The 22,596-nt window shown below is 43.3% G+C and overlaps 1 protein-coding gene across 8 annotated transcripts in view; it reads left to right on the top strand.

The window, feature by feature from the left end:
• Positions 1-22,596, top strand: part of RAI1 (retinoic acid induced 1) — a 312,902-nt gene that overhangs the window by 193,907 nt on the left and 96,399 nt on the right. The window contains exon 1 of one of the 8 annotated variants that reach the window (XM_074281584.1): positions 1-11,537. This exon is cut by the window's left edge and continues 230 nt beyond it. The exons of 5 other annotated variants lie outside the window; for them this stretch is intronic. The gene's annotated coding sequence lies outside the window, so the exon portion shown is untranslated. Of the gene's footprint in view, positions 11,538-12,423; positions 16,788-22,596 lie in introns of those variants that run through there. 2 more of the 8 variants (XM_074281577.1, XM_074281578.1) reach the window with 2 other exon arrangements.

Raw genomic sequence — 22,596 nt, 5'->3', positions numbered from 1 at the left:
CCCTCCTTCGTTCAGTGTAAAAAGCCATTAAGACCCCGAGCACGTGCAGTGGGACTCTGTCTAACAGCAGCGCTGCCTGACCCCTGATTTGTAGCAGGGTTGATCACCGTGGCTGGCTCTAGCATCAAGGCTCTTCTTCTAGTGAGAAGGGAAGAGGCAGTTTCTCTCCTGCCTGGCAAATGAATAGGAAAGAAAAGGGGGGGGGGGGTGAGGTGCGAGATGGCAGGACAGGACAGGTCAGCTCCAGAAGGGCTGGGGAAATGAATATTGGGTGTAAATGAAAATCCAATATCTCATTTGCAGTACATTTGCTCAGCAGCCCAGGATACAGAGTATGAGGGGAGGTTCGTGAAAATAAAGAATTTTTCTGGGTTTAGGGATTGATGTTCAGTGTTTTTCCCCCTCCCTTCTCCCTTCCCCCTCTCCCCTCCATCAGTTAACAGATGTTTACCTGGAAAATACACCCCCCCAACCTCTACAGAAGCTGTTCCACTGCCAATTTGCTTCAGAAATTCTACAGCACAAACTCCCCCACCTCTCTCCCCCTCCCCACACACTATTCCCGGTCTATCATACAGGTCCTCAGCTTCCACCTTTCTCCATTCTTTTGGCTGGAGTGAGGCATCTATCACCTGAGACTGCCATTTCCTGTCCTCTCGTCTCTGTCGTCATCCCCCCTCCGCTTCACACAATCTCTCTGCTCCTTCTAACCACTTCTGTTGATCACGACAGCTTTGCGTCTGCACTTTGTAAATTTGCCTGCTCCGTATACCCCAGGGGTCCTGACTTTGCCCGGGGCAGGGAAGTGGTGGGTAGTGACTAATAAATACTACAGCCTAAGACCAGGGGTTCATTCACAAAAATTTCCTGCCAGCAGCAGTGAGCCTGTCACTGGCTCCCAGTGATCTAGAGACTATCTTTGGGAAGCCTCAGCCCCAGGCATTCCTCAAGCTCCACCGGCGCCACTGCCAGCCAACCAGCCGCCTAGGCTGACCTCCTCACCTTCATCCCAGACAGAAGGACATGCAGCACTCCCAGCCCACCCCCTTTCACATACAAGTCACATCTGACTAGAGGACATGACTCACTGATGTAGTCAGACCTTGGGAAGAGGGGGAAGAATGGGAAGGGAGAGAGCAAGTTGGATTTCTAGACCCTCCACACTCAAGCCTCCCTGCAGGTTGAAGTGAACACCTTCCCCACTCCCCCAGCCCTTCTTCAAAGTGTGTCTTTCCATAAACAGAAAAATTCAGAATCAGAAATCCATATTCATAGAAGTTTAGGCCTGAAAGGGATTTTACAGCTCATCCGATTCAACCTCCTAATTTTTACAGATGAGAAAACTAAGGTGGAAAGAATTGAGCCAGCCCAGGTTTATGAATTTAGAATTGGAATGGACCTTAGAAGACATTTAGTCCAGATTTGCCCTCATTTTATAGGAAGCAGAAACTGAGGGAGGCTAAGTCCAAGGTTACATAAGGCAGTTAGGTGGGCAGACTGGATAGAATTCTGGGCCTGAAATCAGATAACCTCTGACTCAGTTTCCTCAACTGTAAAATGGGGATAATTATAGCACCTATCTCATGGGATGGTCACAACAATCAAATGAAATGTTTGCAAGATGCTTAATATAGAGCTTGGAATGTTATTCTTAGTCATTTTTATCCTGTCCAACTCCCCATGACCTGGTTTGGGTTTGGGTTTTTTTGGTGGAGATACTGAAGTGGTTTGCCATTTCCTTCTTCAGCCCATTTTACAGAGGAAAGCAAGGTTAAGTGACTTGCTCAGGGTCACACAGCTAGTAAGTGTCTGAGGCTGGATTTGAACTCAGGTTTTCCTGACTCAGGGCCTTATCTAGGGCTCTCAGTCCACTCCACATTTAGCTGCTCCCAATCTGATAAGCGTTTAATAAATGTTTAAATGCATTAGTACTCCTTTTAAGTAACAGAGGCTCAAGTTCCTACAGCTAACTGATAATAGAGCTACTTCTAGAATCCAGGCCTCCTAGTTCCCAGTCCAGTGATCTTTCTGTCCTATCAGTAAATCTCCTTGATAATTTGTGTATTAGGTCTCAGTCAACATTTCTCCTTTGAGAACTCTTGATGTAGCACCATCTCGCCCCTCAACACTATTTTACAAATAAGGAAACCGATTCAGAGGGAGGGAATCTTCTTGTATTAGGAAGTCTCTCTAAAGAAATATTGCAGTATTAAGGAACTACTTTAAGGTATTAAAAAAAAGTCAAAGCATAAAAAAGACCACAGCCTTGGATTTGGGGTACAGGATCTTCAGGCACAGATGGAAAGACATTCATAGGGAAACTCCTGGGCCTAAAAGAGGTCGGGGCCTTTCCAGTTTTCACCTAGAATATCCTTCCACCAACACAAGCCAGTTTCTCAAGATCTCCAAGGCAAGAGGCCTGAACTCTTCCTGAGAGCATTTTCTGTTGGAATAAAGCAACAGCAAGAGCTAAAAGCAGGCTCTTTATTGTGAGCAAGTTAAACCAAACCCAGTTTTCCCTTTTGTTGCTCAAGGAAGGAGAAAAGGGAATGGATTGTCCTTGAACAGGGAGGCTAAACAGTAGGGAGGGGAGAAAAGAGAGAGGAGGAAGGAGTGACACCTTGGAAGAGGACATTTCTGGGCTATGGACATCTTCTTCTCTGAGTAGCAGGAAATTTCTATTGTCATGGCTTTATTATTTGTTAGAGAAGTTATGAAAGTCACCTCCTCAAATTCCATCTCCAATCCCACACCTCCTAAGTACCTTCTAAATGAGGAAGGCAGTACCTGACCATTAAAAAGGGGGGAGGGAAAAGATTATTTAGTTACATTAATTACCCAGTTTATAATGACTTCAACTTTAGGGTTCTAGTCACCTTTGGAATATATAGATCCTCCAGAGATCTTTCCATTACCCTATTTCTAAGACAGAGACCCTTATTTGTGAATTCTACCAAAGAACAGGAGGGATCAAGGAATTCTCAGTAGGAACAGACTCCCTAGGTGGCTTTTAATAGTTGCTTTCTGAGCAACAGCTAGGGGGTAATCTATATCTCTCCACCTATAATTGCTTCTCTTTACCTGTCTTTCTGTCTGTAATTGCTAGCATATTTGTTGCTAGGTGGAGGGTGCTGTTTTGTGGGAACAAGCTGGCTGACTTTTTTTTTCCTTAACCCTAACCCCTCAGACTAGCTGAGGCTGAGCCATCTTTCACCATCTCGCCCAGGCAGGAAGAAAAGGGGATCCCTGCAGTTATTCTGAAAGTGTGAAATTATAGAGCTTGTGCTGTTGAGAGCCCCAAATTTAGCCTGCCATAAAGAAACAAAAGATTGCTCCTCAAGGCTCTAGTTTTCTGAACCTTGGGCATGTTCCCCTGGGTGGAACAACACTTCGGCCTTGGCCAGGCAAATGCCAGCATTGATGTTTGAGCCAATGCATTGCCTTTTTATTAGAGTAATCATTAAAGTTGGGAGAGAGTGGGAAGGGGATTGAGGGGAAGGTGGAGTAGAGGAGAAGCAGGGGAGGAGAGGAGGAGGTAGGACAAGTAAATCCATTTTATCAGACCCTGCATATCTTATGAAAGCACATTTCAGCTCTTTGGCTTTTGGAAAGCTCTTCATACCCTTTAATTTTCTAATAAAAAGGAATTACGTTTGCTGAAAAGGCAGTAACCAGATTCACTGTCATTGTCTTTTGCAGGGACCATAATTCCTGTCTTGGGTGCCTGCCTGCATGGGAGGGAACTAAATTGTGTGGTCCCAGGTGAAGCCTGTGTTGGAAGCCAGAAAGGCAAAGGGACAGGTTGTAGTGGAATAGGGAAAAGGAAATCTAGCAGAAGAGACTCCAGTCCTCATTAAGAGGCCATTACCATTCCCACCCCTCATTCTCTCCTTTGTTGTTAAAATCTGTAAAGCAGGTGGACCCGAGTGCATCTCTCTCTCTCTCTCTCTCTCTCTCTCTCTCTCTCTCTCTCACAAACACACACACACACACACACACACACACACACACACACACACACACACACACACACCCCTACACTTCTTGCTCTAGACCGTCCTAGGATTACCTAAACTATCGTGTATTTTCAGGGAATAGACAATTCATTTGCACATGATGTGCCACACAAGAAGCATAGCACAATTTAAGGGAGAAGTCTCTCCATGATCTGAAATTCCAGAATCTCCTGTCTCTAAGGAATAATTATCCTTAGATGCTTCTTCTTGCACATGACCAGGTTGGCCCCCAAATTACCCCAAAGGAGATGAGGGAGGCTTCATGCCTCTTGAAAGAAAGCCAGGAGGCTTAATACCATTCCCTTGATGGCTTTCTGGATGTTCAATTCTGGAATTCACTAAAAGTGAAGAGACATCCCATTTGGATTTCCAACCAGACACCATCATGAAGAAGTCTGTTTACTCCCCACCTTCTCTTTATGCCCAAGGGGGACCTGCTCACCTATACCTCTGAAGGGCAGAAGGTGACTTCCACAGAGAAACTTAGGGAGTGCCACCCAACTGTTTCAGACTTGCACAGGAGTGAGACATGAAGAGCACAAAGTCAAGCCTTCTTTTGTCTTTGTGAGCCAGGAAATTACAGGGTATCAGGTCACTCATCTTGCTAGAAATGTGTTCTCTGGGAATTTTCTATCTTAATAGTCTGGAGGAAAAAAAAAAACAAAACACAGGTTCCTGTCTTCCTGAGCCTGAGGCAGGCAGACAGGGTATCACAATTACTCTTTGCTTACCAGTCTCTCCTAAAGCACTCTGACTTAGGGTACTTCTCTTTATAGCTGGCACCCTTCCCAAATCCAAACCCTTCTCCCATCCCCCTGTTTACCATATCCCAGCATTCATTTTGGCTTGTGGTTCTCAGTGAAGCTCCTTTTTTTTTTCTCTCTCTCTCTCTCTAGGATATTTCTAGTGGGTTGGTTTTTGTGCTTAGATTTAGGATCCAAAGAACCCTTGGATTTCTAGTTTTAGTGGCAAATCCTGAAATTAAATGATCTCTGAGGAAGATCCTTGCTATCAAATGATGTACCTGTATTTGAAATCCCTTTGGGAAATGTAAAAAAAAACCCTAATAAAACATATATTTATTAAAATCCAATATGTACTAGATAATAAGGATGCAGAAATTTAAAAAAAAAACAGTTCTGGGCCTCAAGGAGCTCACATTCACCCCAGAAATGCAAGTGGGTATTTTTTTTAAATAGAGAAAAAAAGATAAGACCCATAGGCAATATTTCTTTCTAAGCACATGATTCTATCCCTCACTCAGCTAAAAGGAATCCTCTGACCAGGCAGTAGCTATTAAATGGCTGTGGTCACCAGGAATGACAAGTCACCATTTCAGGTCTCTGCTTGGCATGACCTGCCATGTAAAGGCTTTCAGGGAAACCAGATGGGTGAGGGGGCTTGACTGATGCCCCCACAACAGCAAAGCTCTGCTCGCCTTGCAAACTGCAGATCAGCTGCTCTCCAAAAAGAAAGACCTTGTTATAAGAGGCTTCAGAGAGAAAGAAAGAGACAAGGCTTTCTAGATGAGCCCATCTGGGAGCCAACACTGTTTTCCTGATTCATGGAAACATCTGTTCGTTTCTCTCCTCTCTGAGGGGGGCTGAAGCTTTTAACAAGAGGTGAACAGTTTGGCTATCCTGGATACACTGGAAAGAGGGTATATACAAATCCCCACACCACTGTGTCCCACCCCCACCCTAAGGATGGGTTAAGGCTGTTCAGGAGGTATGGCCAAGGTATATAAAGGAATTCCTATAGAGGAATGTGGAAAAAAAAGAAAATGAAAAAAAAGACCTTCAAGAGCCTCCACAATTTGGCCCTTTCCTATCTTTTAGCTCCCTTTTCTCCATGCAACATTCCCCTATGGCCTTGAGATTGTTGTTCCCCTGAATGAAATGGCCTCTCCCTCCTCCTCCCTCTTACTTCTTCCTTCCTTAAAAGCCTAGCTTAAGGTCTGTTGCCTTCATGTGCCTTCACAGACTATTTTAGTCCAAAACAGTTTTTCCCTCCTCTGAATTCCTAAAGCACTAGCCAGTCAGTCAACAAGCATTTATTATGAGCTTATTATGTGCCAAGCACTGTGCTAAGCCCTGGGAGTACTAAATCAAAAACAACAACAACAAAAATCCTTCCCTTTAGGAATTCTCATTCTAATGGAACAGACAAATATGAAAATAACTGACAATAGCATATACAAAGCAGATATAAAGTAATCTTAGAAGTGTAGGCCCAGGATGGGGGAAAACGTCCTGTAGAAGGGCATTGAGTCATGAAGGAATCCATGGAAACTATAAGGCACAGCAAAGAGGGAGAGCGATCCAGACACAGGGGCTGGCCTATACAAAGACACAGAGATAGAAGATGGAACATGGTGTCCAGCAAGTAGGCCAGTGTGGCTAGGCTGAAATGATCGCTTACTTTTCTCTAATTGTTTTCTGTGAGTGAATTTCATTTCTCTCTCTGTCCCCAAAGCTAAGCACATAGTAGGCATTCAATAAAGGTCTACTGAATTGATGTTTTGAATTCCTAAAGGATAATGACCAAGCCTTCTTTATGTTGCTTTTATGTTCCTCACCATCACCCAGCACCTGACTGACCACCCAGCAGACCCTTATTCTAGAGGTGATGGAAATTAATGGCTTCTGATAAATAAGATAAGGAATATTGGTAGGAAGAATCCAGATCCAATCTTCTGTACTTGGAGAGTGGAAAGGAGTGACCTCCACTAAGCATGGCAGAAAATAAAGTATGGAACCTGAAATTTAGAGTCCAACTTCCCCACATAGCCAGATTTAAGGAAAAAAGACAATGTTCCAGTTGATAGAGTGATGATGGTGATTGATGATGGTGAAGGTAGAAGATTGCATTTATATAATATCATCCCATTTTTAAAGCTTGTTCATTTATATCAGATTTGAGTCAATTTTTCATATCTTAGTAAGTACCCACTGTGTTCAAGGACTTATACTAAGCATTGCAGATACAAAGTCAAAAGCAACAAAGCCCCCTCCCCTGTGAGAAAGAAGGGGAAGACCTACCATCAATATAACTAAGAAGGTAATGAGAGGAGGGAAGAAGGAAGTGAATTTTTAGGAAACCTATATGGGATAAGATAGCATGGTATCTTACCTTGAAAGAAAGATGTTTATTCTCAAAGACAGAGACAAAGAGGGAATAAACACCAGGCAAGGCAGATCCATTGGGCAGGAGATGAAATACAGTGCTCAGCGAACAACTATTTCAGGTTGGCCAGAATGTTCATGAAAGGAAACAATGTAAAAACAATCTGGAAAATCAGTTAAAAACAGGGTGTGGAGAGCCTTAAATCCCAAGCTAAGAGTTGATATTTGATCCTATTGACAATAGGGAGCCACTGAAAGTTGTTAAGTTGAAAGATATAAGGTCAGAGTGATGCCCAACTATGAATAACTCAATCTTCTTAGCAACACAACAATCTAAGACAAATACAAAGGACTTTCAATGAAAAATGCTATCCATATTTAGATAAGGAATTAATGGACTCTGAATCTCAATTGAAACATATTATTTTCACTTTATTTTTTTCATGTTTTTTTTCCTTTTGATCTGTTTTTTTTTCCACAACTGTGACTAATATGAGAATATGTTTTACATGATAGTACATGTAGAACCTATCAAATTGCCTACCATTCTTGGAAGAGGGGAGGGAATGAAGGGAGAAAAATTTGGAACTCAAAATCTTATAAAAGAATGAGTGCTAATAATAATCGTCTTGACATGTAATTGGAAAAAAATAAAAAAAAAACTATTAAAAATAAAATTTAAAAAACTAAAAGAAAATAAATTTAGAACTCTGCCTCAGGAAGACTTTTGTTAGTTGTTTAGAAATATGAAGACTGCTTAGATTATTAGAATAATCTAGGAAAGAAGGGATGATGTTCTAAACTAGAGTGGTGGCTATGAGGAGTGGACAGCCACAGATCTGAGAAATGTTAAGGCAGAATCATCAAGATTTGCCATGAATATATGTTTGGAAACATTTGAGAGTGAAAGGTAAGAGACAAGAATTAAAGGATGATCCTAAGGTTAGAAGACCTCAGCAAATATATAGCAATTTGATGGAGAGCACAATTTAATATGGAAAATGAGAACACTTAGGCCCATGGTGCTGTGAAAAACAAAGAATACCAGCTCTAGAGTTCAAGGACTTGGTACCTGTAGGATCTTGGGCAATTCATTTAGCTTCTTTAGGCCTCAGTTACCTGAGATGTAAAAGAAAGGGATGGGACTAGTTCATCACAATTGCCCCTTCCATACTAATCTCTGATCCTATGGTCTCACCTAAGGCTCACAAAAATTAGTTGCAAGAAAAATCCAGTCTACTTGATTGCTTGGTGTGGGGGGGGGACAGGGGAAAGGAAAGAGAATCACCTTTGCTCCTATGGCATCATATCCTGGCAGTAGCTATGAAACAGGAAAAGGAAAAGAGAGAAGGGTAAGCAGGAATTTGGACAATTGTCCTATCAAGACAGAGCCTGATAGGGAATTGGTGTTCTCATGTCACAGGTATTTTTCTTTTCTTCCTTGTGACTCTGAATGACCAATGATGGGAAATTTTTGATGCAAAGGGAATGGTAGAACATTAATAGATTCAAGAAAATTTGCTACAGATCTCCCCGCCCAAACCTTGCCTGGCTAAAGATTGTAAACCAAGGAGGCAGGAACAGCTGGGAGAAGGCATTTGTGAATCATAAGCAAAGTTTTAAAATGGTATCTTTGTGTTCTTCTTTAATGGCTTTCAATCTCCACTATAATAGTCAGGAATCTATCATAAAATTAATACCTCTGTGCCAAGGAAAATGGAGTTTCTGGAATTAAAATTATACATATTTATAAAAATAATAGTTTTTTAAGGCAGCCTGGAAATTGGAAAGACCTGGATTCAAATTATGACACTGGCACATACTAACTTTGTGATCCAGGCCAAGTCACTTAACATTTTTGTGGCCCAGGGAAGCTCTCCAAGATTAAAAGATGTCCATCTACATTGGAGGAAAGACTTTCCTCACTGGGAGTCCCATATACCAATACATTCCCCAGGCTCTGATTCCTTTCTTCTCCAAAGTTAAAAGTATTTCTCTTCTGAATGGACAACAGGAAGCTGTCTACCTCACATATCCTTAAAGTAAAGTATTAAAGCCAAGAGCAATCTGGACTTTTTCTCTCTTGAAATCAAATGTTATTAGGACAACTGTGTCACATCACCTACAAGTGTCCTGGTCTACAGTGAAGCTGATATTGTATGCTAGTGCTTTCTAGGAGAAAAACAACTATATCTCTGCAATATACATTATCACTCAGCATCATCCAGTTTTAGCTCCTCTAGGGATTAGTCTACTACTGCTTCTCTGGGGAACTAGTTCTTCTGGTGTTTCAGGCATTTAAATAGCATCCCCTGTCTTTTTCTCCTCTCTCCAATTTCCCTCTTTCCTTTCTCCCCCAACCTAGTCCCAGGTTCTATCCTGAACAACTCCCTGGGAGTCTACATCTTCCCATTGTTATAACACAATCATTTGGGATAACTCCAATTCTCTAACTCACTTTTTGGTAGCCAAGCCACTTCAGTCTCTCTGTACCTCAATTTCTCTTAACATTGTCGTCCTTCAAAAACTTGTGTTGAAGATAAACCACCTCCATCATTATCTAAAGCCTTTTGAGCACTCACTATATAATGGCTCAGTTGAGGTAGCGTTTGATAAGTTTGGAGGGAGTGAAAAAAAAACCCCATCCACTTCTTGCTCTGGGGGAACTCTAACCTAGAGAAAGAAACAAGATATTCATTAATCATACAGAGATAAAAAGTTTGTATCTAACTAAAATACATAGAGTAGTGTCCATAAGCAATTAGTAAACAAAGATTATATATTTAATATGATAGCTGGTCAGTGAGCTGTTTTAGGTCTGTTCAATCAGAGACTTTTTGATGAAAAATTGCTTATCCTGAAGAAAACAAAGATATTGTATTATTTTGCAAAGACAGTATGACTTATTGACTATCATATGGCCTTTGGCGTCACAAAAACCTGATATCAATCTCAACTCTAATATCTGCTAGTTGCATGATCATCGTGTATGATCAGAAAAGTAACCTCTCGACCTCAGTTTCCTCATTTGAAAACAGTATCTGGTTTCTCACATGGCTCTTGGGAGACAATGTACTGCAATGCTTGGCAAACCTTTAAGGTCTATCTAAATATCAGTTATTAATTTAGGGTGAAAGAAAAAAAGGGGGGGCTTAAGCGGTGCCTTGAGAAGCCCCTGACTCTCCTCTCCACTACCGGATTCCCTATGTCACCACCAGTTTGCTTAGTGCACAAGTTCAGGAAAATCTATTTCTTGCCCTTGAGAATTGCCCTCCAGAGGAGAGGCATCTTCTGTTGGGGGAAAGCCTCCATCACTAGGTTTTGTAGCTCCTGTCCTCTACATTTCCTCCCGCAGCCTGCCCCTCCTCAGGGCCCCCACTCAGCCCTCTCCCAGACACAGCCCTTCCTTGGCTGGTTTCCCCAGACACCTGACCTTGTGTCTAGTGGTCTTTTTGTCTGTCTGGACAACTGGAACCCATCAGGCCACTTCTTGCTACCTCCTCCTCCCTCCTAATTTTTGTTTGCATTTGAAGATATTTTCTACTTTTTGCACTGAGTGGAAATAACTGGGAAGAGGAGGATGAGAAGGGGGGGAATGAAGGAGGAAGAGGACGGAAAAAAGGGGGAGGAATGGCGATCAAGGGGAAGAGGAGGAGGTTCTCCAGACACACACAAACAGAAATAAATATCATTTCTATTTTTCCCCTTCCTCATTTTCGTTTTCCGACTCCCCAGACGGTTTCCAGGGGGCTTAGCATTTTCAAAGCCTCGCGTAAGCGTCTCTGACAATGGGAAGTGGTGCCTTTTCGCCCGCGGCCGGCACCGTTTTAAATGAGGTCCCAGGTAGCCATGGTTACCTCTCCTCTTCGGTGGGAGATGACTTTTATTTCCTGCCTTTTGTGTTTGCACATCTCAGATACACATCCTCCTGCCCCCTAATTGGCATTCACACTTCGGGGCCGCGCGAAAGGGATCGACCAAACAAGCAAGAACGCCAGGGGCGGGCAGGAGAGCGCCTAGGACTGGACAAGCGTGGGACCCAGAGACCGAGGGGGTCAGGGTTTGGGGAGGCGGACAAAAGAGCGGGAGGAAGACGGTGTGGGTGAGAGAGGCAGAGTGGAGGAACCGAAGGGGACTCGTGCGGGGGAGAGAGAGCGAGCCCAGGAAAGGTGGGAGGGGCGCTGAGGAGGGAGGAAGGTCATCAGATTTGCCCACGGGACATGAAAAGCCACCCGGATCGAGGCAGATTTCTCTGCGCCCCCTGGGAGGCCCCAGGAGCCCAGTCCTCTTGCTCCCCCTCCCTGTAAGAACATACCCCTCATGTTCTCCACCAACCCTCACATCAGTTCCGGGGAAAGGAAAGAGGAGCGCGGCGGGGACTGTTCCAGGGACCCAGGTACCGCGCTCCCGGGTAGGTGGGTGGGTGGGACTGATCAGAACTGATGCCCCGGGAAGTCCCGGGAGCTGAGAGGGCCAGGAGCCAAGCGGGGTGACGGAGCTCACCCTTCGCTCTCCCTCATGCCCTGTGGCCCCACTGCATGACCTGAGCTGGGAAGTGGGTGGGGAGGGAAACGGGTGGAACTTATCCTCTAGCAGCCGCCCAGGCGGCGCACAAGTCGGGCACCCGGACCAATCCTACGCGGAACGCGGTCCCAGGCCGCCGCCGCCGCCGCCGCCTTTGCCTAATGGCCGGGATATCTGTGTGTATCTGCGGCTCGCCCTCTACCTCTCCCCGCCCCCCTTTCCCCATCCCTAGGCCGGCGGCGGCGGCAGGAGCCTGGGGCTGGAAGGGGGAGCTGAAAGCGTCGTGCGGCACACTGCATGCCACGGCTCGTTGGCTTTTGCAGGAGCCCTGGGAACCGGGTGCGAGGATTGGAGATGCGGGGAGAGGAGAGGTGGGGAGGGGGAGGCTCGGGGCGGAGCGCGCTCTCTCTGCCCCTGATTGATGGGCAATCAAGGGGTTCGTGCTGCAGAAGCAGCGCGCGGGACGTGGGCAAAAAAAAGCTGCCGCTCTGGTGAAAGGTGGAGGGGTGCGGGGGAGGGGGAGTCTCAGAGAATGTTCCGGGAGGAAGAGGGGGAGGGGCCGCACTCCACGCCGAGTGTACCTCACTCCTCTTCCAAACCCGGCCCCCCGAACAAAGGATTTCTCATTCCACTTTCTGCTGCGAGGCTTAATTGCAAAATAAATACGCGCATTTGTACGCACAAGGAGCCGGGGAGGTGGGGAAGAAGAGGGGGGGCGTAGTGAGGAAAGGGCGGGGGCGGCCCCGTGTCAGACAGCTCGCTCTTAGAGCATTGCATCGGGGGCCTGATTGAGCCTGGCCACCCTGGGTGCCGCACCTGCCCCTCCAGCCCCAATCTGTTAGCGGCTCGGGCGTCCCCGCGTGTGCGGCACAGCGAGGGCAGAGCGGTGCCAGTCAGCCGCGCGGGAGTGACAGCTCGCTAAGCAGCTCGGAACGCTGATTGCAGTGTAACGCGGGGAAGCGGACATGTTGGCTTGGCTCTGCTCGCGGGAAAACAATTTGCAAAACTATGCGGGGGGGCGAGGGGATAGGCGAGAGCACCCTGCCTCTGCTCCGGGGTGAGGGCTGCGGAGCGGAGGGAAGGAGGAGGGGTACTCACCACGGGTGGGTTTAGACTTGCAGATGACCTTGTTTATACCTACCCACCGGAAGCGAGCTTGCACAATGGTGGCACTTGGATGTACATGTGGACTGCATAGGGACTTATAGGGACGAGGGAGATTGAAAAGCCCTTCAGTTTGCTGATTGCACCCAGAGCTGGCCATCGCTCCCTCAGTTTTTCCAGGGAAAGGGTTTATACAGCTTCTTAATTAAGAAAACAAACCAAACTCAAAGCATTCTGGTACAGAAGGACTAGAGGATACCCCCTTATCCTCTATCTTCTTTTTCTCTACCCAACCCCCACCCACCATGGCAAGAGATAGACATAAATACACAACTTTGCTGCTCTCCCAGATAGCCTCAATCTCTTCCCCGCCCTATAAAAAATACCTATGAAGTTCAAGAAAACACTTTCAGAACCTGGGGTATTAGCATCAGTACCAGCTTTGAGCCAGAGCTGTGCTAAAGATGCCATTTCTTCTTCTCTTTTCCAGTGGTTTGGAGGGGATGTTTAGGAAAGGGGGGGGGAGCTTGCTGTCAGAAAGGCCTAGTTCCAGCTTTATGATTGTTTTTAAAATAGTTCTTTATTTTTCAAAATACGTGCAAAGATAGTTTTCAACATCCATCCTTGCAAAACCTTGTGTTCCAAATTTTTCTCCCTCCCTCCCCCCTGGCCCTTTCCCTAGAAAGCAAGTAATCCAATATTACTTAAGTTAAATAAGTTAAACATGTGGAATTCTTTTAAACATATTTCCACATTTATCAACCAGCTTTATGATTTTACAGAGACCTCTAATGCCACCCTCACCCATGCCTAACACCCTCAGTCATAGTAATTAGGAGGGCAAGAGAGGTAAATTTGTGTTGCCCCTCTTTTATGTGTTCTGTGCCCAGATCTGTGCGGTGCTGGGAAGGAGAAAGTGACTAACTTTGAGACCTATTTGAGATCTAACCTATCTGGGACTCATTGTCCTCATCTGTGAAATAAAGGAAATCAGAGAGGATCCCTTCCAATTCTCAATCTTTGATCTTTAGGGTCAAAATAGTTGTTTGAAACAGATCTTCGGTGTAGGAACATGCGATCTTGTCTGGCCTTTGCCACTACTTGTGTGTCTTTGGGTCTTTTCTTATCTTCATTTTCCTTCCCTATAAAAGGAAGGATTTCCAGAATGTGCTTCATAACATCTCTTCCAGCTTAGACATATTATGTCTCCCTGATTCTAGAAAAATCAGGCCCGGCCCTGAAAATCAAGCAGGGGGGAAAATACACGCAGTAGGGAAACAGTTCAGTAACAGTATCAGACAGTAATGTGTATGTATCTAATTAAAGTGAGGTTTCTTCATACTAACTATTCCTGAGATCTCTGAAGAGGAGAAAGCACTCACTTTTGGTTGAAATGTTTGGGAAGTCTTCATGGAGGAGGGGGATTTGTTCTGGTCCTTACAGGATGGGTGATGGGGTTTAGATAGGTAAAGAAGAAAGAAAGGATATTGAATAAGGGAAGGCTATGTGGGAGAAGCTTGAGTAAGAAGCGTGGAGATGTGGAAATGAGCATAGCCTTCAAATTTGACCCTGAGAAGAGTGACCAGAAGTACAGATTTTAAGGAGGGGAGTAGTGTACTCTGACCACATTGGCTCCCCTCCTCAGACAGGTTTACAAGCTCCCTATGGACTCTAGGATAACATATAAGTGCCTCTCCCTGACTTTTAAAAATCTTTCACAATCTGGCTCCTACCTGTCTCTGGGCTGATTGTGTATCACTCCCCACAAACACTCTCTTTTCTAGTTATACTGAGCTACTTGGTATTTCCCTGTACAACATTCTTTTGCCTACCTCAGGGCTTTTGCACATGCTAGCTTCCATGCCTATAATCTCCTCCTTCTTCACCCTTGCCCCTAGCTCTTTTCATGGCTCAACGCTGAAGTCTTAAATGATTTTACTCTTCCTTTTTCCTTCAGTCATCAGTGGTCCTTAACTCTCCATTACTTTATATTCAGTTTTTGCAGCTATTTTGTATTTATAGCACTGTCTGCATCGTCCTCCCCACCCCTTAATTCCTTAGTTGAAAAGTGGGATACTTGAAGTCAGGGATTTTTTTTTTTGCATCTCCAGGTCTTCAAATAGTGCCTCGAATCTAATAAGAGATAATGAAGGTTTTGAATTGACTTGAGGTGGGGGAAAATAGGCTGGTGCTAGATTGTGGAAAGATCTGAATGTCCACTGGAAGGGTTAATACTTTCTACTGGGACCAGATAAAGTTTTTTGGGGGGAAGGCGAATAAACCAGCCTTACCACCTCCACCACTTCCTTCCACATCCCCAAAGAACAGCACATTATTTTCTTAACATTGGTTGCCTCTTGTAGATTTTGCAGGCATTAATGAAGTTATGAGACCTTTCGTAACTCTGTTATTAAAGCCATAAAGCATGACCTCTTCACTCCTAACCAGTTCATGGTTGGCTACCAAGAGCTTTGTGTGCACTAGGCTTTTAGCAGCTATTAGCTGAGCCAGAAGGAATTTTGGAGAGAATCAAACAAAATCCTGGGTGAACAAAAAAAAAAAAAAAAAAAAAAAAAAAAAAAAAAAAAAAAAAAAAAAACACCTGGGAACAAGAGTCATGGACAGACTGGGGCCACTGTATTAGGAGGCATCCCTAAGGGAGGGGTGAATCATTTGAGACTGGGAAAGAGGCCAGGTGGGGGAAAAATTGTGATGAGAATGAAAGGTTTAGGGAAGAGAATGAGGGGCAGCAGGTTGGACAACTCCAGGAGGCATAGGCAGGACAATGGTGTTTTCCCTGTTTTGCAAAGAAGAGGGGTCAATTAAATCGGTACTGAGGTAATAAGAAGAGCAAGAAGATGGGTGAGTTGGAGTGGTCAGGGAGGTGGGACTTGACGTAGGCCTCAGAGGATGAGTGGGAATTAAGTGGGGAGGGGAATGGCAGAATAGGTGTGAGAAGAACAGCGTGAGAAAATACTTGAGCAAATGTGGAGATGGAAACGAATGAGTTAGATTCTGGAGACAGTGGGAAGATCAGTTTGCCTGGACTAAAGGTTGTAGGTAGGAGAAGAACGGAAGACAAATGTGAGACAAAGATAATATCCTTTGTAGATGCCACAGTAACTGGTACAGGGCTGAAAAAAGGCTAGGTACTTAGATACAGGTATGCTGATTAATTGGACCATCCCAGAATATTCAAAACAGGAAGGCTCCCAACTTGGAACCCTGAGTCAGCTTTGTCATACAAAAGCAAAGGGTTAAATTTCCTAGGGATCAAGGAGGCTGGGAGGGGAGCATGGGAGGGACCGTTGGGCCCTCCTATTCTTATAGTTTTCTCCCTTCAACTCAAAAGACACAGGAGAGTCAATCTTTTGTGGGTGTGCCTTGGTGCAGTAGGTAGGTGCTGGGCCAGCAGGAAGAGACCAGGAAAGGGAGTGCCAGAGACGGGGGAGCCTCATAGATGTTGACATATTTTTCTCTGACTGTGACAGCACAGTGGTGCCTCCTTGTTCTCAGGCATCCAGCTACCTGAGTCCAGGGATTTGCCAGCTGTCAGCATCAGGCACAGTGGAGGAAGCTGAGAAGGCAAGGACAGAGAAGGCAAGGAGGCTGTCACAGTGGTAGGAGGGCTAGGCTGGATGGCTTGCTTTGGAGTAAGCTGACTAGGGAAAAAATGGAGGGTATGAACATTTGGGACACTTATGGGGACCAGAGGCTTCATCTGGAATGAAAGCAGCAGCAGGCAGGGGGGATGGAGATGTCCATCTGGGAGCCTGCAGAATTAAAAGCTGTGAGGCTGATAGTTGTTTATGAGGTGGCATTTCCAATCTGCAGAGGGCCCTGCTGCCATTCTCATTAACTTCTTGTAAGTCAGTAAGCTGGAGAGATGGGCATATGAATCTGGGAGGGACCCTGAGGCCATCTAGTCCTGCTCCCTCCTTTAGCAGATGAGGATACTGAGGTCCAGAGAAACAAAGCCAGAGTGAGACTTGAGAGCCCCATAAGAGCCCCCAATAAGGTAAGGACTTGGATTCCTAGTCTCTCTTAAAGTGACTGCTGTGCATACTTTTGACTGGTGAGCTATAGTTACTCAGTCATACCTCTATAGCTCCTCTTTCAGGGAAGAAAAGCACTTCCTCTGTTGCTGGGGTGACCAAACATGCCCTCTTTACTTCATTGCATTTTCTAACTACTTACTGCCTGTGAATCCACTCCTTCATGTTATACAGGGGAAAATGGAGGCCTCGGGAGGATGATTACCTGATATATATACTGGAGTATATAAATATGTATGTATATGTACATATACATATATACTTGTCTTCTTGAGGTCCACAATTAAAAGGATAATTGTTTGGCTACAGATGATAATACTCATGGCAGCACTTCTAGGGATGGTGATGGACCATGGGCTAGTGAGTAGAATACAGAATGAACCATGGCCTTAGGAGCTGGCCAGCCTGGTCAGTTCCTCAGGATCCCATAGACTACTGGGAGAGAGAGTAGAGGCCTAGACCAGGTACCGGACTGAGGAGAAGGCGGCATAGGAAGAAGAGGCTGGTTTGGGGAAATGAGACCACATACACACATACACACATACATGGAACAATTAAGGAGAGCTTTCCATGTGCATAGAAAGAACTACGAGCAGAAGAACTAAAACCTTGTCTGGATCCTATTACTGACTTGTTGTGTGATAATGGCGAGTCTCATAACATCTCTGGGCCTTTTGTATTGGGTGATCTCTAGGATCTCATATGGCTCTACCATTCTTCTGAGGTGATTTCTAAATGTGAGATTGTTTGGTAAAAAAAAAAAATTGTCTGGTACTTTGTGGGAATTCAGAGAAGGGAGAGGTTACTGTGGGCTGGTCTAGGAGAGCTTATTGGAGAATTTGGGTATTGAGTTGGGCCCTGAAGGATCCAGGGACCTTTTAGGGGGTGGGATACAGTAAGAATAAAGGAAAAGAAGAGGGGAATGAGGACACAATTACAGGGGACAACTTGTTGAGAGTGGTAGGCAGGTGTTAGGCAGAAGGGGATTGGATAGGTCAGGTGGGGCAGTTAGTTTATAGGCAACTTTGCAAACTAGGTAGAAACCTTTAGCCTTGATTCAGCCAGCAATTAGCACCTTTTTGAAAAATCATAGGTTTTCAAAAATGGAAGAAGTATTGGACTTATTTGGAGTTGGAGAAACCTGTATCCAAAGCCTCCTTCTGATACTAATATGGTTATTGTGTAACCATAGGCTTTGCTTTCCAGAATCTCAACTGTAAAATGGGGGATAATAATACTTCAAGCATCTGCTTCACCAGGTTGTTATAAGGAATGGATGAGCTAATATATGCAAAACACTTTGTAAACTTTTAAGCTCCATATGAATCATTGTTGTTATTGTTGTTGTTGTTGTTATATTGGGGCTTCCCCCCCCCCTTTTTGGCAAATTAGAAGTCAAAGAGGGAACCAGTCATTCATTCGTGGTAGCATATTAACCACCTCACATACCATCTTTGGCAGACCAGTTTTGGCCAACTTTGTGGTGAGCAATGGGGAACCACTATAGGTTCTCTCTCAAGGCTCGGTTTATAGAATGTCCTAACAAGGGGTGAAGGCAGAGTAGTAAAAGAGATCAGTTTTCTAAGAGTTAAACCCAAGTAGAAGCCAGAATCTGAGATGCCTGAAGTTTGATGATAAGGCTAGTACTGTAGTATTCAGAAGATAACTCTCCCTCCTGAAAAACTGCCTACATCCCAGAACTCTGACATAGAAGATGCACCACAACAAATCATTTTTTCATGTGATTTCCTATAATTGCATGTGTTTTTAATACCAGAAAATTCTGTTTTATATAGCAGAGAGGAATCCATTTTGTGTTAAATCAACTTGTGTGAGATACAAGGCCTAAGGCCTCAGTTGGACACATAGGAACCGAGCTTAATCTGGAATTTACAAATGCCTTATTCCAAGGCTCTGCTTGGGAATAAGCAAAGCAATCATTCTATAAGACATTTACTGGAGTTCTTTTTTAAAACTGGAGATAGGGTGGGATCAGCTTCCCAGGTAATTCTGGCAAAAGTCAAGGAAGAAAATCAGAGAGGGGAGTCTTGCTGGGGACAGATCTGCTTTGACTGAACCAGCTAAGACATTAGGAGAAGTTCCCTGAACCCATAGATTTAGAGGTGATGCCTGTTCAGTTCAGTTTAGCTTACCCTTTCACTTTCCCTACCTTATATCCTCAAGCAAAAGGATATCCCTTCTATATTCTCTAATGTGCTCAGTCCAATCCAGGTGCTTGGGTGAGGAAGGAGGGTGTGCAGGAAGGAGACATAGTCCCTGTTGTCAGAAAGCTTACATTTCATTCCAAAAGAGAAACAATGATCTAGTACAGTGGTTCTCAAGATTTTTTCATCTCAAAACCCCTCTATATTCTTAAAAATTATTGAGGATCCTCAAATATCTATTGATAGTTTCATAATTTGAAATTAAAACATCTTTGTAATATTATGAAAATAATTTTAACCTTAGCCCCAGGAATCCCTAGAAAGTAACACTTTAAGAACTGTCGATAGACAATACAATTGACCTTTGAGTCAGGGAAACCTTAGTTCAAAATTTAAATGACTACTGATTGTGTTAGCCTGGGCAAGTCCCTTAATTTTGAGGGTTCTAAACAACTCTCTCATGCTTTTAATTCACAAAGAAGGTACCCAACCACCTACCTATTTTTTCTTTCCACATCTTTGCCCCGAGATGTAGACTTTATAATCTCTCTTTATATTCAGGACCTTTCCCCCTTCCTTCTCTGCTATGCAAATTTGCTCAATCCATCCCCACACCCTCACCTACCATCTAAAGCAGATTTTTGTCAACTAATCCCCTCTAAGGTGTTAATGACTCATAATGACTTAAAATAGGGTCCCAGTATTTTAAGAGGGATATTTAACTTTAACTCAAAGGAATGCCTCTCCAACTGTGGAATTTAATGGCCTAAGGCAGGCCAGTGATTGCCACATTTTTTAGCTGCAAAGCTAAAAGGCTCTCTAAACTTACTTCACTGTAGGCACTATTCCTCCTTAGAATCTTCCCTGCCCTCAGTGAGGCTCATGTTTGGAGACTTGTGCCTTCAAAGTTGAACTAGTTACCACTGTATTTATTTTATTTTTGTATGTGTGTTTATTTCCATATTTGTCATGTTGCCAAAGAAGGAAAGAAAAAGAAAGTAAATGAAAAAAAAAAATTATGTTTTGATCTGAACTCAGACTCCATCAATTCTCTTTCTGGAGATAGAGAGCATTTTGATTCTAAATTATTTGGGATTGTTTTGGAATACTGTATTGCCAAGAATAGCTAAGTCATTCACAGTTGATCATCATTAAGTTTTGCTGTTACTGAGTACGATATTCTGGTTCTTCTCACTTCGTATAAATCATCAGTTTATATAAATCTTATCAGGTTTTTCTGAAACCATCCTATTCATCATTTGTTATAGCACAATAGAATTCCATTACAATCATTTACCACAATATGTTCAGCTATTTCCCAATTAATTTACTACTGTTTTTAGATAAGGCCCAATGGTCCTGGAGACTAGTTAACCAGAAACTACCCCAATCATGACCAAAGGAAGTCCCAGAGTCCTGCTTCCCAGAATCCTTTCCCTCCTCTCCCTTCATTGTCACTAGATCTCTACAAGCATAAGTGGCTATGTTTATATCCAGCTCAAGTGCCACTTTTTACAAAAGATCTTTTGCCTGAGTCTCTCCAAAAACAAACAACAAATTTTTTTTTTGTATTTATGTGAGATGTAATTTTGTGGCACAATTAAGGTACCTGGTCTCTGAATCATGAAATGATAATAATAATTTATATATATATATATATATATATATATATATATATATATATATATATATATATGTATATATATATATATAAAGTGATATATATATGTATATATATATATATATATCACTTTAAGGTTAGCAAAGCACTTTAAAAATATTTTATCCTCATGCCAACCCTGGGAGGTAGATATTATCATCAATCCCATTTTTAGAGATGAGAAAACTGAGGCAGACAAGAGTTAAGTGACATGTCCTGGGTAAGAGCTAGTAAGTGTATTAGGAAGTATTATGAGCTGGAGTCTTTCTTCTTCTAGATCTACTGATCTATCTGCTGAGCTACTTGGCTGCCTAAAAAGGCTTTTATACAAGTCCTGACTCTAACTTCTTGTTTGTCCTTCATTCTTAAAGAAGACCATGACATCAGTAAAGTGATGTCATGATAGACAAGTGAATTGGATTTAAGTGATGGAGAGCTGTGCAAATAAAATTCTATAAAGTTCCAGCCTGTACTGGCAGGGGCATGTTCCTTATTGAAGAATTCTCTCTACCAGTAAAATCACAGGAGTCTTTATTCCTATTCTTTCTTTTTTTTTATTTATCTGTACATGTACTCTCTCTACCCGATTGAATGTAAGCTCCTTGAAGGCAGGAAGTGTTTCATTTTTGTACTTGCATTCCACAGAACCGAGTACAAAATAAAAAGTTATTAAATGCTTATTATAGGAAGGAAGGGAAAAATACAGCCTCCCTTGGAGTTGGAGAGAGAAGGGAAAAAAAAAAGATGGCTCCCTGAAGCACAGCTCCATGATCTTGTGCTTACCTTTTGTTCCCTACTAGTTCTGAAGTTAGGGTACAATCATCATTGTGGGTTGATCATTTTTTATCTCACTCTCTTTATGTTTCTCATATCTATCCCCTTTTGTCCAGTCCTCTGACAATACCTTGGTTCAAGACATTTATCCCCTTCTATCAGACTACTATTATATTTGCCTAACTGGTCTTCTGATCTCAAAACTATCTCTCATGTTGCTGCCAGATTAATCTTCCTTACTGAAGAGAGTTGACAGTATTGCCTTCCTGCTGTATCTCCTCCCCTCCCAAAATAAATACAAAAAAGCCCAACAACAACCATTCCTGGCTTTTTCGAAACAATTCCTTCCCCATCACCTACTGGGTATAATCTAGATTCGGTTTTGCATTTAAAACATGGCCATCTTAGCCAAGTAGTTTAGCAGATAGGCCATTAGATTTGAAATCCGGGAGACCTGAGTTCAAATCACTTGATTATTCTCAAGCTCAGTTTTACATCAAGTGTAAGATGAGGATAATAATAGCATCTACCTCACAGGATTGTTGTGAAGACTAAGGAAGAGGTAAAAATTTTGTACACCTTCAATGGCTATACAAATGTTAGTTATTATTATTATAGTCTAATTCCTTCTTACCTTGTTAACTGTTATCTCACATTTCTATTCATAGTTACTAAGCAGGCCAGAAGCCATCCCCTCCAACCTACCTGATGCTTTACTGACTCTAACTGTAAAGCTTCCCCCTTACTTACAAAACCTTACTTATTCTTTAAGGTTCAGCTCAGATACCTTCCCTGATCTATACTCCAACCCCTGAATATGATCTGAGCTTTCTGGCCCTCACTCTAGTTTCCTATGCCTGAGGTAACTTCCTCTTCTTCACCTACTATATTCCTATCCATTTAAAGACCAACTTGATTGCCCCTTCTTCCAAGAAGCCTTCCCTGATTCATTGTACACATACACACACACTTACAGAGCACTTTGTTTTGTATCTTCCTAATATCCTTACCAGGTAAATTATCAATACTGTTATTATAGTTCTCTTATCATTTTCAACTGTAAGCTCTGTGCCTGTTTACGCCATAGGCCTTAAATGAATGTTTCTTGAATTGCTGAACTGTCCCAGTTTTATCCAAATAGTGTTTGCTACTTACTCCCTTCAGTTAATTTCC

Source organism: Sminthopsis crassicaudata, chromosome 1, assembly GCF_048593235.1.
Source record: "Sminthopsis crassicaudata isolate SCR6 chromosome 1, ASM4859323v1, whole genome shotgun sequence".
NCBI lineage: Eukaryota > Metazoa > Chordata > Mammalia > Dasyuromorphia > Dasyuridae > Sminthopsis > Sminthopsis crassicaudata.
The sequence above is the reverse complement of the archived record's forward strand: the minus strand, read 5'-3'. Positions and strand labels throughout refer to the sequence as shown.